Raw genomic sequence first — 13,157 nt, 5'->3', positions numbered from 1 at the left:
TATGGGATCGGTAACTAAACTGTTAACAAAGCACGATGTCGAAATGGTCCGTGGTGAAAGAGAGGCCCACCGCAGTCAAGCTATCGTCGAAAGATTTAACAGGACATTAGCAGAACGTTTGTTTGGCTATCAGTATGGGATCGAAATGAAATCCGAGCGATTGAGATCAACCGAATGGGTGACACGATTATCAGCTGTTGTATCAGCGCCGAATAATGAAGTAACGAGATTAATAGGGAAGAAACCATCCGGTGCTATTAAAATGAAATCTGTGACTTCCGAATCTTCAGCACCGAGGAGAGGCAAAGAACGAAAACTTCCGGATAGAGTAAGGGTAAGATATTTATACCAGGCAGGTGAACTCGAAGGAGGCCTACATCGCGCAACCGATCCCATATGGTCCCTTAAGACGTATAACATTAGTCGATTGGTTACGAAAGAAGGAGAGCCTATTCTTTATTATCTTCAAGATGGACCGGCAAGGGCATTTGTACGAGAAGAGTTGTTCATAGTTCCCGACGGTACGGTATTACCACCATAACCATAAGTATAGGTAGTTACACCATCATTATCAATCCATCTCTTTGTATCTAAGGGGGATAATGATGTCTTGTTCATTCTTAATCCATATATCCTATGATTGTAACTTCTTAAAGAGTTCATCTCGTGTTTGAACGTTCTACCGTTGAATAATGATTCTTTATACTGTTCGTGTTTGATATGCTTTTTTACAACATACTTCTTAACACCCTTAGCTTTTCTTATCTCTCCATTATCTGACTTTTTTATAGAATACATCTTAGGTCTTAATCCTACATACTCCGCTATAGGGGTCCCAGCACATTCATCCTTCATCTTACCTAACACCTTTTTATTTACTACGTTGTGCAGTGGATTATCTTTTGGGTAATCGCTCGTGTCGTTCATATCTATTTTTTCTGCCATATCTTTATACACATCATCGGTTTGTATTTCCATCAACAAAGAATCTGTGTCGGTATATAACACCTCGCATCTATCGCCGTATTGCTTCTTAAGTTCGTTATAATAAAAGTCATACATTAAGTCTTTTGACAAGTCGAGAATACTCATACCGACGTACACCGGTCTGTTGAATTTTATGTTACTCTTCTGCATATGCAACGCGGCTAAGTCGTTATCGAATATCTTGCTTCTGTTAAGTTTCCTGAGTCTTTCTTCCTCATTAGATCTGACTAATGTAACATCAACACGCTTCCTTAGATTCTCCATAGTTTTACCAAATACTGAGTTATTCATGAGCTTATACAGATTCTTTTCGAAATCGCTGGTAGCTATCTTTCTTAAATCTGTGTTCAACCTTATATAGGGCTCCATCCAAGGGCTTTGATCGAACTTTAGAACTCTGTGTATTTTCTTAAGTTTCATACCTAAGGATAGATACAACTGGAGATTTCTGTAGTGAACTATATATTTTGTCTTATCCATCAAATTTGGTACGAGTTTTTCTACGTTAGCTAACCTACTATTACCCATCAAGGAGCGTTGATATTCCGACATCCAATCTTTATTAACCATTAATCTTTCGGGAGCTAGCGGATAACTGTTATGATCTTTATGTAACGAACTTGGATATTCCAAGTCAACTTCTAGTATGTACCCTTTATTCGCATCATTATTATGGATATCATTCACATTGATATTATCGATATCATCGACCCACTCAAAACCAACTGTGGGTAAAGGTTGACTCATAGCCCATCCGTGCAAATTGTTAGCGTCGAGATATAATATGTGCGTGTCGGGTTTACTCGGATCGTATCCTTCCACAAATTTATTGTTAGCCTTAGAATACCTTTTCGCTGCCATCGATATACCACCTCTTAATCCTTTCTCAATAAACAAGTGCATATCGTAATCTGTGAGTAGTTTTAGTTCAACGCTGGTCTTCTTCAACAATGCATCCCACGATAGTCCGGAACTGGAATAGTACCATGCCGGGTCCAAGCCGTATTGTTTTAAACATGTCTTTCTAAATATCTCGAATATATCGGCGAGTAACAGTACATCGTTTTTTAAGTACAGATCGTGATAATCGCCTAAATTCTTACAACCTAATTTATCCCAGACCGTCAGAGCGTGTTCATAATCGGCATCTGTTATTTTAGATTCTGTTAAGTTACTATAGAATGATTCGAGGGGTGGTAATTCAGTTTCTTCGAATCTAGACCAATCATCCATATATTCGTAAGGATATACACCTTTTCTCAGCAACAAATGACGAGTTATCTTATCGGTATATTGATTTGTTATCGCAAAGTCATCGGGATTGTTCGCATTAGCTAAATTGTCCAGGGAAGATAACAGAAACTGTACGGAGTCCATGAATCTAAGCCCATTACTTTGCTTTATTCTAGATTTCCCATCCTTGTCCCTATAATGTATAGGTTTAGTCAACGAGAATGATATGTATTTTTCCATATTATTAGGAATGCACGTTAAACCGCCGTCGGTCTTTGAGAGAGCTTGCATGATGAGATGTGAATCGTATCCCCTAAGGTTATGAAACACAACGGGGATGGGTATTGTTTGAGAATTCATTTTTAGTTTCAAGTTACACTCGTTATGAGCGGCCCCCCGATAATTACCCGTGACGTGACAATGATCTCTTACGGAATCCCCATCCAGGGGTTTATTACAAACATGACAACTCATTGACTTCTTATAGGCCCTCCAATCATCCCTCCTCATACACATGGGTTTCTTACATGATAATTTTTCCCTGATTATTCTCTCTTCATTTTGTAGATATTCTAGGAACTTTCCCGCTGCATCGGGACCTCTGTAAATCACGGGCGGGTTTGTTTTCCCATCATACCTTACAACTATATATCCAAACCCACAAGGAATATGTTCTTGAGTTTTGTACGTAAAACTACCTTGATTGCTACGGTTGGTATTTTCTATGGGTTTGATAAGCGCTTCGAAGTCGGCGTAAATTATGTACGGTACTGGCATTTGATTACAATAATGTTCAAATTTTAATATATTTTTTCCCTCTTTAGGCATATCGATCCTGATAGCATTCTGTCCAACACCTCTACAGTCTTCTTTATGCGCTTCTAATAGATCTTGTCTGCTGTACCCATGCAGGCATCTTTCGCAGAAATATTTCTTTCTAGCATGTTTTGTTTGATCGTATAGCAGCCTGTTTAAACTCTTTATCCATGTATAATGATATTTACCATCTTTTTCGATCAGAAATGAATTGATTCTGGGAATATGTTCCGGAGCGGAGCTTATCTTGTGTACAACAATTCCTTTAGAATGTCCGAAAACATTTATAGCTAAATTATTTTGCTTTTCCACCTTAACAATTTGTGATATTGGTGTAGGTTCGTCTATACCATCGAAGTTGAGTCCATCGTTTTGGGGATAGCTAGAAGGTCTATCCGGATGCTTGTCTACGGGGAACAATGCAGATCTTATCATCATTCTTAAACAGTCATCGCATTTATTTTTTACGTTAATTATGGCTTTTTTATTCTTATAATACGGGGGTAAATCTATATAAGATCGACCTTTGAAGGGCATATAATTTGCTATATCTAAATATAAACTATCGATTTTATCCACACCCCAACCCGAACCTCTATTAGTCCAGCGTTCTAAAGTTTCCTGTATCCTCTGAATTGATGTATCTAATGATGAGCTTATAGTATCGGATTCGGTTATAACTTCTTGATTGCTACGGAAATATGGTTGGTATATTCGGTGCTATCGTCTGTGTTACTTTTACTCAATAACAATTTAATCGTCAGCTGGTATTTTATACTATGTAAATCATCTAACTCCTCGTTAATTTTACTCGATATGATGGGCTTAATATCGTTAACATCCATGTTGGAATTAATATCCATCTTCCAACCTCTTAGATATTTACCAACGTCGGAGGATGTGGGTACAAATATTAATTCTTGTTGTTTATTCTCAACATCATTATTATCTAGTAAAGCGATCAATTCAGCTCTTCTCATTCGAGAATAACCTCTCAGCCCACTGTTTCTCGCTCGAGCTTTGAGTTCCCTAACAGTCTGGGGTTTGTTGTATTCCAAACCGAGTAAATCAATCAATTCAGCTTTTCTCATTCGAGAATATCCACGTAGGCCACTTTGCTTTGCCATAGCCTTCAACTCATTGTGGTTGAATGGTATATGCAAAATGAGACAAATGTCTAATTGGTCGTTTCATATATCTAAATACGTATTCTCCCCAACCTATTCCTCTCATTGATGTAATCTCTCTTCCTAGCATAAATATTCTGGTTCCTGACCCTATCAGCACCGTGTTCCTTACATAAACAATAACGACCTTTGACCCCTATCCCGCATACAGAACACGTATAGTTTATGTTTCCGCGCTTGATGTAATAATTGTGTATACCGCAGTAAATTTCAACACAGCGTCGGTTACATAGAGTAGTCTTACCCATGAGTGTAAATTTGCAATTATTCATGGTTTATACATCTATCATATCATTTGTCTAAATGCAAATCACATCTACACTGGTGAGATATTGATTATGCATAGCCACAGCTGTCACTCTGACTTATGCATAATTGTATAGCTGAAAATCAATACAGAAGTCAATCCAATAATCACAAATGCGACCTCGCGGTTTTTCTGAGCCTCTGACGGTGTATAAAACTGACTCATTGTTGGTCTCGGTATTGGGTCGAGTTTTTTCCCATAAACGAGGTAGTATTCGTGCATGGCAGATTCGACATCCTTAAACGTTTGAATTGAATGCCCTTCCTTAAGCAGCCATGAATAAAGTCTAATCTCTTCATTCTCTGCCGCGTATATTGTGACTGGGCTGTTTGGAGTTGTTCCATTGCTTCATTATGTCGTTTACGTTCCTCTTCAACTTCTTTAGCGTTTGATTCCCTCATACAAGAAAATAAAAAATTACTCCCCGAAAAAGCTAGAGCATTAACAATAGCTCCACCGACCATCATCGCAATTGTTGCCATGTTTATATGAATATAATATATTCAAATGTTTAATTACTTCATTATGTCTTCCGGGATAAGCCCTTGTTTGATGAGCATATCCTTCGTTGCCATTGCTAATCTAATATCAAGAATGGCCATACCAATATCATAACTATTAAAATCTAGCTTGGGAGGTGTAGCTTTAGTAATCATTTTAGCCATACGGGCATAGCCAATGGCCAAGCCGGTGACCACCGCTGAATGAAACGTCGCGTTTACCAACATTTTACCGTCTGTAACTGGAGTAGTCATGCTTATTATAGCATTATATGCGGGCTAACCTCTAATTGAACTTGTTGTTGCGGCGGGGGTGACGTTTTCTCTTCTCCGGTCTTTTAAAAGAACCATACAGCCGCTATACCAGCAACTCCTACTAGTGCCCATGTTTTAATCGGATTAATATTTGAATTATTTATTAATTTCGCTTTGCGCGCCAGTCCTCCCTTTCTTCCTGCGGTTATTTTTGGGGGGTTCTTAGTAACTCTAGCTTGTTTTTGTGTTTGTGGTGCATTCACATTCTCATTTACTGGTGGTTCCTCGTTCACTTGTTGTTGTGTGTTCACTTGTTGTTGCGTTTCCACAATCTGTTGTTCCTCGTTCACAATCTGTGGTGTCCCCTGTTGAGTCTTCATTATTATTAAGTGGGCATGTATGTTTAAATTGACAATGCCTAGCCGTTATTAAAGCTGTGGTGAACGGAGCTAAGAACATTCCGAATCTATGATAAAACTCACAGCTCACTGAGCTTATAGCGCGTTCGATGAATGGGTCTTTCTCTAGAGATTCGCATAAATACATGCGATGTTCTGCCGGGATGGCGAGAAACGTACTAGCTACGACTGTGTATAGTTGTTATATAGACAACCCTATCGTTTTAGTCATGGTAGCTTCCAGTCTAGACTCGTAACGCGCGTACAGTTTTTTAATCTCTTCGTCGGTCATGTTATCAATTTTTTCGATGGTATAATTTTCCCCCAAATATTGGGAACATTTTCCACCGGCTACCAAAGCGGCGAGTCTTTCTCTATGTTTATATAAAGATTTATCTGTAACTACTTCAGCATGTTGATGTGTTTTTTGATCAGGCTCAGATTCTTTGAGCATTTGTTCGATGAGTTCATCGCATTCCATAATGTAATACCTAAGGAGATTTTTAAGTCTAACATAATATAATATGACATATCCAATACAACCCATAATAATGCACTGTTGCGAAAGAATGAGGATTTCGAACCACATTTTATGTAATATTAACCGCTAATGTTCAATTTGCTACATTTTGCTACATTTTTGCTAAGGAGTTGCTACATTTTGCTACATTTTGCTACATTTTGCTATAATTTGCTAAGCAAATGCATAAGCAGCTGGTTGATCGGTTTTTAATACGAGTTTACAGTGCTTCGTTGCCGCTAATACTTTTCTGACTTTATCTCGTACAAACTTGGTATAAATGACATCATTTTCGCGTAAACATTCCTCGAATGAATCTTGGTCTTTGCAATGAAAGAGTGCTACCCATTTGGTTTGCTCTCTGAGATCTTTCAGGACAGAGTTGTATTTTTGAGAAAGTACCCAAACGCTATGCTGAGTATGCCGACCGGAGAATGCTAAATACGAAAGCATATCTTTCTTTTTGGTGAGTTCTTTACTCGCGCTGCAATCGTCTATTACGAAAAGGGTTGATTCTCCTTTGTATTTTTCGTGACATACTCGGAGGCAGTCTTGTAAACGATCGCCCGGATCTACTCTGTGTACCCCGTCGTCATTCATTACCCAATCTCTCGATAGGTATGTTTTATTAACGCTTATAGTCGGGCACAGAATAATAATATGATCGAAAATGCCCCGATAATGACTTTGTAAAATATCTAGAATAAAAGCTGTTTTTCAACAGCCCATTTGCCCGCATATGATAGCGCAGTGCGGATCTTTAGGTAAAAGATTATCTTGCACGAATCGCCCATTCTGTATATTAAGTTGCACATCCATAATCACGTACAAATATATGTTTAATTTACCAGCCGATTCCTGGAGCTTTGTTATCTGTATGGTGACACCCTCGCTAGCATTTTCTATTCTCCTCCCACTGCCGTGTAGTTGGTCATCGTCCGTTGTCGAGCCATAGCGTGTACTTCGTGGTGAGGTATTCACCCATCGATACACTCCCGAGAGACAGATCTTTCACGACCGTGTTAACTTCCGGGGATCGTTTTATAGAAGGAAGTTTTTTAATCTCATCCCACTGGTGATACGCTTGCATTCCTTGGCTATATAGTTGATTAGGAACGCCCTCGATAGTCAATTCTACTTTTGAAATCTTGGGATTTTAAAATTTCTCGGTATTTCTTTTAAACGCATCGGAGGGGTTCTCGAACAACATTAAAATACCCTTCAACGATCTCGTGGGGACGTTTAGATTGATATTCCACATCGTATCTTTTTTGTCCCTCGTGATCTTTCGATGTCGCAGCACGCGATCGTACAAAATGGCTAAACTTCCTGAATAATGGTTACTAATTTGTCTGGCTAATTCGGGATCCAATATCATATCGTACTCCAGCGAGATATTGTCAATGGAATAGCTAGCATCTTCACCAGATCTGATTACTCTACCGTAGTCATTAAAAGTAAGTTCGTATTCTAACCTATCGACTAGGGATGCTTGATGAAAGGGCATGTTGGAATCTTGTAATTCAAAGTCTAGGGGAATATAGAATCGGTTACCTAATGCGTCGGCAACGGCCTTATCTTCTTTGTTGGTATCATCACCATTTTCATCACCCACGAGCAGTTTCAATGTGTTCCGATTACAAATACCTTGGTACTGTAAGTTTTCCCGCTCTTTATCCGTTCTCCAGAGATCCATGTAGCAATAGTATACATCGCTATCATCGATACTTAAAACCTCATTACCGCTAATTTTAATCACGATTTTCTTAACGATAGCACGACCTATGTTCTGAACGGGCTCCCTGTTAACGTCTGTAGAAGTCAAACCAATCGTAAATGCTAGTCGGACAGTTTCGGAACTAACACATCGTGTGCGCCGAGATTAGGAAAGCGAACCAGAAGCGTTTGATTCTGATCGATGGTACTAGGGTTATTAGTTATAGTTACAGACTGACGAATTGCTTTGACTCCTAATGGATCTTGAAGTCTACGTTGTGGGTTCGTATTGCGAAGACATTGTTATATTGAAAACATGTACCCTATGTTTAATATAAAAATGGATGATTTAGAACTAGATACCTTTGATGACTTTGATAACCAGAATCCAATCGAAGATACTGATGAAACCAGGTTTAGTAGTCTTAACAATGAACTTTTACAATCGTCCGTCAATGATTATTACGATGCATTAAAAGATGATACCCCAATAGGTCGTGAGTATTCAAAGTTTGAGATAGATAGTAAAGGAATATTGCAACTGCGTGGGTCTCCGGATATTGATCTTATGCATTCTCGTACTCGTAAGCCCCTAGCTTGTCTACGATAGCTGCTAAACACGGCATCGGCACTGTTCGTGATGAATTAGGTTTTGTGGACTACTACCGACGACCAAAACTTTCCGCGAAGACTACTAAGGCTCTTCAGACTATGAGGAAAGAACTCGTTAATACAGATGAATTGGAAGCAGCCTCGATGGTGGCCTCGGACGGACTCGGAGAAATCTTAGATACCTATTACGATAATTCCACATTACAGGTACCATCCTCGGAGTTTAGTATTAGGGAATTACAAGGTCTTGACAAGGCAATGCGAACAATGCGGGGAGAACTCATCAATAATATAGCCAAGATATCCGAAATCGACAAGCATATAGCTTACGAGAAAACAAAACTTAAACAGCCGATCGATGAGTTAAATAGACGCCGCGTAGAGGAAAGATTGCGTAACTTAGAAGACGAAAGATCGGCCCGCTTCGAAGCAGCTTCCACTAATAAAGTGGCACTTCGTTCGCAAATCAGTCGAATTCGAGAAACTATCGATCAAGTCCTCAACGATGATACTACACTTGCCGATAAAATTAACATTGTTCAGAGAACGGGGAATAACCATTGCCAGTATTTTAACCGCGTTGGGATTTATTATATCGACTTTGACTCTCGCGTTAACCGGTGGCACAGGTGGTACAGGTGGTGGCGGATCACCGCCTATGTCGGATGGTATAAAAGAGTGGATAAAAAAGCATTTAAAAGCATTAGGTTCAGCACTGGGAAAGCTCGCTGAGAAAGCTGCTGCCGCACTTCCTGGTATAATAGGGAGTGTTGTTTCCTGGCTATTGAATTTATTAGCTAAGACCACCACTTGGCTTAGTCAAAACTTGTGGGGGTTGATCGTAGCAATTGCAGGGCTGTTGTACGTATCCGCTAAGAACTATTTCACCAAATCAGTTCACTAACCAAATCATGAGTAAACCAGCCGCGACTCCATCCACTACAAGCGCTGTTTTTCATCGATATGTTGTTGATTTTTAGCCTCAATATGTGGTGGCACTTGTGTTTGTGCATTAGTAGATGTTTGTGCATTAGTAGATGGTTGTGAAACATGTGGTGTCTGGAGCTTGACTATTCCCTTTTCACCCGTGATTGTTTGCGTTATTAATTCGACATTCATATCTGAATTTATACCTGGTTTTTGTTTATCGGTAGTGATAACAATTTTATTATTATAGCCTATCACTTGACCGATCTTGTATAGTCCCGGTTCATAAACGTAGTCCACTTTGGATTGAGCGTACTGTAATGCATCTTGAAAACGCTTTATAGACGATGGTATGTCAACTGGTGAATTAATGGCGTCCTCCACGTTTGCAACAAACTGTTTTTGCGCATCAAACGCCGTCCCAGTACCGATGATTCCCGTTCGTGTTTGCGATTGCGCACTGAGAATTGCCCATACATAAGTTCTTATCGATTCATTAAATCTTACAACTCCTGGGTTCGTAAAATTATTTTCCGTTTTATCATTAAGAAATTCATTCCAAGCGTCATCGTTCAGTTGTACAAATTTTTTAACAATATAAATTAACCCACTCTTAAAACTCATAATATCCCCTCTCCAATCGTTACTATAAAGTTCCCAGCCTATATATATACCAATGACCGGTTTTATGCCAATGATCATATATTCTTAAGTGAAGTTTGCTGGTACGCCGCAACTCAGGAAATGAAAGTTTCCCAAGTTTTTGATATACATAATCGCTTTCTTCTTTGAGGGTTGTTATTTCATCTGCGTAAGGAACTCCTAGACCATGGTTTGCTCCTTTAATACGCCAATCTTTACTCTTAGAAACATTATATTCCTGACAAATACGCTCATACCCGGACCTATCTTAATTATTATTTGTGGAATTCCACGCTCGATCCTGCGGTAATGGAGCACTAATTTCTTTAAGTATACGTCTAATCTGATAGTACACGTGAAATAATAAAACAGACTTATATAGTTTAAATCCTGGGGCATTAACAGATACGCTACATCCCGTTGTGGCACACCATACGGCAAAGTTTAACTGATTCTGCCAAAATTGCATCGGATTGTGAAACCAATCGTGCACCATTTTATCGCTAGTTGCCGTGACCCTGTACTTTTCAAAGATATCAGGTAATTTAACGAAAAAATCATCACCATAGGAATTTACCATAATCGATAGATTAGTAATCTGTCTCGATTTCATATATAAGTTATGATATAGTATCATTGTATATTTAATATGTATGTTACACTCCCTGGAATAACAAATGGTCAGTCTATTGAACTGCTTCATACTATCGATAACTCAGATGGACAACTCGAAGTAGCTATCTGTGATGTAAGGTATTACCCACTGTGGACCAATATAAATGCTATAAAAAGAAATAATGAGATGATTATACCAGGTGAAAACAGGGGTATGGGAAATTCCATTATTATACCTGATGGGTATGCTCACTCAATGATGAAATTTTTAAGTCTAATGGAATTAGTATCACACAAAATGAGTCGAATGGGACAGTGAAAATATACACTGGAAAAACAGGTATAATTATTGACGAGAACTTAGCAATTACACTTGGATTTGGACAGTCAGTAGTATTACCACCCAACAAACCAGTGACTGTATATGCATTACCCGATTTAGTTCCCTATAAAGACTTGTGCATCCATCTTGATCAGATCAGTACGACGGATAATATTCAACAAGAAAGTCCTTCAACTCTACTCAGATGTGTTCCAGTGAAAAATGAAAAATACAATAGTGGTAGAACGGAATCTTTCTCAACATTACAATATAAAAAATTAAAGCGGGGTATTATTTCAGACCTCAAAATTTCTGTATTAGATGTAAAACACCAACCTGTAAATATAGGATACTTAAGTGTAACACTCCATATTAAAAATAATGATTGATTCCATATTGAAGTTATGATATAGTATCATTGTATATTTGATATGTATGTTACACTCCTGGGAATAACAAACGGTCAGTCTATTCAACTGCTTCGTACTATCGATAACTCGGATGATCAGCTTGAAGTCGCCCTATGCGATGCATTGTATTACCCACGGTGGACCAATATAAATGCTGCAAAAAAAAATAATAGGATATGGTTATTAACTCTAACTGGTACTATTATCAAACGCATTACTATACCTGATTGGTATTACAGCGTAAGCTCACTCAATGATGAAATTTTAAAGCCTAATGGAATGAGTCTCACACAAAATGAGTCGAATGGGATGCTGAAATTAGCCACTGGAGAAAAAGGTGTACGGATTGAAGAGAACTTATATTATAAACTTGGATTTACACTCTTCAAACCTATACAACCCAACAACACAGGGAGTTAAATTACCTGATTTAGTTCCCTATAAAGAGTTGTTCATCCATCTTGATCAAATAAGCACGACGGATAATATTCAACTAGAAAGTCCTTCAACTCTGCTCAGAAGTGTTCCAGTGAAAAATGAAAAATATAATAGCGGTAGAACGGAATCTTTCTCGTCATTACAATATAAAAGATTGAAGCGTGGTATTATTTCAGACCTCAAAATTTCTGTATTAGATGTAAAACATCAACCTGTACATATAGGATACTTAAGTGTAACACTCCATATTATAAATAATGGTTGATGCATCAGGGCCTGGAACACTCAAACAAACTAATACAATTGCGCTTTCCGATCTCGGAGACACGGAAGGATTTGATAAACCCGGTTACAATGGTAAGTTATACACTTTACACTTACACGATAATGTATACAAGCGGAAAGAAGTCACATTCACGGGTAATCTAGAAGATTTAAGCGATGTCGACGTTAGTAGACTCATTAAAAACACTTCGTACAATATTATTCTCAACGGTGAGAATAAATGTACTATGGCCGAAGCAAACATCGAGTGGCTACTGAATATCGTCATTACCCCACCTTATGTGATGATGGGTAAGGGACATAATTTAACTAAGATAATAAATAGTGGCATCGTACTCGCGGCTTATATCCCGTCAAAACGAAAAAAGTGTGTTAGTCACTCCCCTGCCCGAAAACCCAGGTCATATGTTATATAGTCGTCCGGCAATCCAAAACGTTAGTTTAAATTTGATTACTGAATTCGAAGATATTAAAGTTAACTTGAGTGCAATACCTAATATTTCTACTCTTATTATTGAAGTCTTATTCGGAGATGCACCGGAAAATGCCTTCGAAATATTACCAGGTCTATCGATTAAATGGCTAAAGAAACACCAACGTCGACGTTGCAGTATTATTCATATCGGAGCATCGCCCGTTGCAACCCTCGAGGGGGTCAAAATTATTAAAAGTGACAGCATTTCTCTCACTAAGATATTCTTGCCGTATAATATACATTTGATAAGATTGATGTATAGTCTCAAAACATTTAAGCAAGACCAATTAAAGACGATTATATGATCGTAATATACACCATGAGTTTATATCCAGCGCTCGATGAAGCATTTGAAAAGATGGAAACTGTTGATGGATTTCAATTACATCAAATAAGCGACATAAAACATCGAATAGAGAAGGATAGGGAGTTGAGACTTGGATTGTATCAAAAGTATCGCAGAGCCGTGAATGCTCTGGACGGAGTTGACACCGCGCTTTTAGTATCTGGCA

Source organism: Haliotis rufescens, unplaced genomic scaffold (assembly GCF_023055435.1).
Source record: "Haliotis rufescens isolate VD_foot unplaced genomic scaffold, xgHalRufe1.0.p SCAF_13, whole genome shotgun sequence".
Classification (NCBI taxonomy): Eukaryota; Metazoa; Mollusca; class Gastropoda; order Lepetellida; family Haliotidae; genus Haliotis; species Haliotis rufescens.
This window is presented reverse-complemented; position numbering follows the sequence as displayed.